Source organism: Penaeus monodon, chromosome 42 (assembly GCF_015228065.2).
Source record: "Penaeus monodon isolate SGIC_2016 chromosome 42, NSTDA_Pmon_1, whole genome shotgun sequence".
Classification (NCBI taxonomy): domain Eukaryota; kingdom Metazoa; phylum Arthropoda; class Malacostraca; order Decapoda; family Penaeidae; genus Penaeus; species Penaeus monodon.
The window spans coordinates 21,717,294-21,719,793 of NC_051427.1; the positions used below are offsets into that span (position 1 = coordinate 21,717,294).

Genomic DNA, 2,500 nt, shown 5'->3' on the forward strand with positions numbered 1-2,500 from the left:
GAAAGAGAAAGAAAGAAAAAGGGAATAACCGAAAGAGAGTAAAAATTGTTTTTTTAAAAATAATATTTAAATTTTTCTCATTAATCTGGGAAGTGTTTTGCGTGCAAAACGGGCATCCTAAGGGCGAGACTCAAGGAGCTTAAGGGCGGAATTCAAAGGCTAAGGGAATGGCAAAAGGCCCGTAAGCGCAAAAATGAAAATAAATGTGTTCGTTATCCGTTTATTTTTTTCTCATCATTTTACGCTTATTGTTTTATTTTACTGTCATTTGATTTTATCATTTCCATTCATTTCCATGTGTGTGTGTGTGTGTGTGTGTGTGTGTGTGTGTGTGTGTGTGTGTGTGTGTGTGTGTGTGTGTTTGTTTGTGTGTGCGTGCGTGCGTGTGCGGAGGTGGATGGGTATGTGTGTGTGTATGTATGGGCGTGTGTGTGTTTCTGTTCGTCACAATTTTTCCAGTGACATTTCCTGCATTTTCTTTCCTTTTAAGCGTTGTATAATCCCTCAACTCGACAGCAGAGGAATTAACCTGCTCATTTCTCCTTTCAGCCATGCAGTTTGAGCTCGTGCATGACGTGAAGTGCGGGCGCGCTCTCCCCTTATGAGCCGGACCCCCGCCCACGCCCACGCCCCCGGCCGCCCAAACTCTCAGCTCGTTCAGCAGCCCCGCCGCCCGCCTCCGCCCCGCCCTTCGCCTCCCAGGGAGGTCGCAGCGCACGCCGCAGGGCTCTTCAAGTCGGGTCAGAGGCTATCAGGCTGAAAGAGGATCCTGGCCGGGTCAGTGAGCTCGAGGTCAGGGTCAGCGAGCCGCGGGCAGAGGTCAGAGGGCGGCGAGACTCGTCTGGTCGGCTGGTTAGGTCGCCCGCTGTCGCTCAGCCCTCGGCTCCGGCTGCGTCCGGGCGCCGGGACCGGAGAGTTCCTCCGGGAGGGTCGTCCGGACGCCCTCGCTCGCCCGCGACGAGCTCGATCCGCGCGTGAGGAGGACGCCCTCGAGGGCTGGTGAGGGTACGCAAGCGACGGAGGCGTCAGGGTGAGCCGAACGCCCTTGGCAGCGCGACACCTGGGAAGTGTCTCCCTTCGCCCGGTCACTGGCTTCCTCACGGCGCGTCCCGACGACCTGCTGAGCCCGCCGACGTCCCCCGGAGGTCCACGCCGCCCCGCCCCGCCCCTCCATGCTCCCGCTGACGTAGTGGACGACGGCCGGCGACTGAATGCGCTGCCCTCCGCCCCCCCCACGCTCCCCCGAGTCTGAATGCGCGCCGTGACACCAGTTGCGCAAGGACCACGTCGCCAGGGCCCCCCTCCGCCCCCCCGCCCGCGCCACGCACACGCAGCAGCTGGAAGTGACGAGCGGAGCCCCAGCGCCGCCCGGGTCAGATCACGTGACGAGAGCAGCCGCCCGACACGGCCGACGCCGACCTGTTGTTCCTCGCCGCCGCCGGACCAAGCACGCCGAAGGCCCGACGCCGCTCCCTGACCCCTCGGCCCAGGGACCCGCAGCCTCGCCCTGTGCTCTCCTCCTCCTGCGCCGCCCACGCCCGCGGAAGAGAAATGAGGACAGAGACAGTGACGCAGCGCGGACGAAGCGTGACGACAGCGACGGAGAGATTCGAAAAGTGTTGATAAAGGGAGCGGAAGCCACCGGGTGGAGTCCTGTGCTTGGAGCTGAACAAGTGCCAAATTCCTATCATGATAAATCCGAGCAGAATATGACAGCGACTGGTCTGGCATGAGAGTGAGTGAATGCAAAACTCTGCATGTGGTGCAACAGAGAGAAACCCTCAGAACTCGTAACATGTGATACTCGTGCGATTGGTGTATACCTAATACTCAGTTAAACTATCTCGCTTTGCCTTGTAAAGTATTCATATCAGTATTAACGGAACGAAGTGCCAAAATAAGTCTTGAAAATCGGATGCTGGTTCTCAACAGCCGCTCAGTTAAAACCGCTCGCACTGGTGTCTTGATGCGCTCAAGTCCACAGCCATCGGGACAGCGAACTCACTGGACAATATATGGTCTTCCTCAGATTCGGAATAACAGTTTTCAGCAGAGGGCTTCCACAAGCAGGACGATCCAGTAACACCCCGACCCACAGAGAGTCAGGAAGAGTGAATTGCTAATAACTGCATAACTAATTACCGATTTGCTAATAACCGGATTACTAATTACCCAATTGTCAGTAATCGAATTGCTAATAACGGAATTAATAATTACTGAAATACTACCCGAATTGCCATTAATCCAAGTTTCCAAAAATATAAAAAACCACGTCTCCCCCTGCAGTCCCATCGCCACTATCCTTCCACACTCGAAGACCATTTCGGCGCCAAAGCAGACAGGGCAAGGGATGCAAAACCCGGCGGGAAGAAGTGCTGGCTCGTTTTCTGCTTCCCCAAAGGGCGTGTCCGGAAGAGTTGCATAAGCAGATCCTTTATTCATTTTTTGTTCTATTCACGATCGGTACAATCTCGCTTAGGCTTGTGTCCCCTTTCACCCC

The 2,500-nt window shown here is 55.4% G+C and overlaps 1 protein-coding gene across 1 annotated transcript in view; it reads left to right on the forward strand.

The window, feature by feature from the left end:
* Window positions 1-415: 415 nt before the first annotated feature.
* The window catches only part of LOC119599201, a 31,271-nt gene continuing 29,186 nt past the window's right edge, over window positions 416-2,500 (forward strand). The window contains exon 1 of the mRNA XM_037948945.1: window positions 416-2,500. This exon is cut by the window's right edge and continues 268 nt beyond it. The gene's annotated coding sequence lies outside the window, so the exon portion shown is untranslated.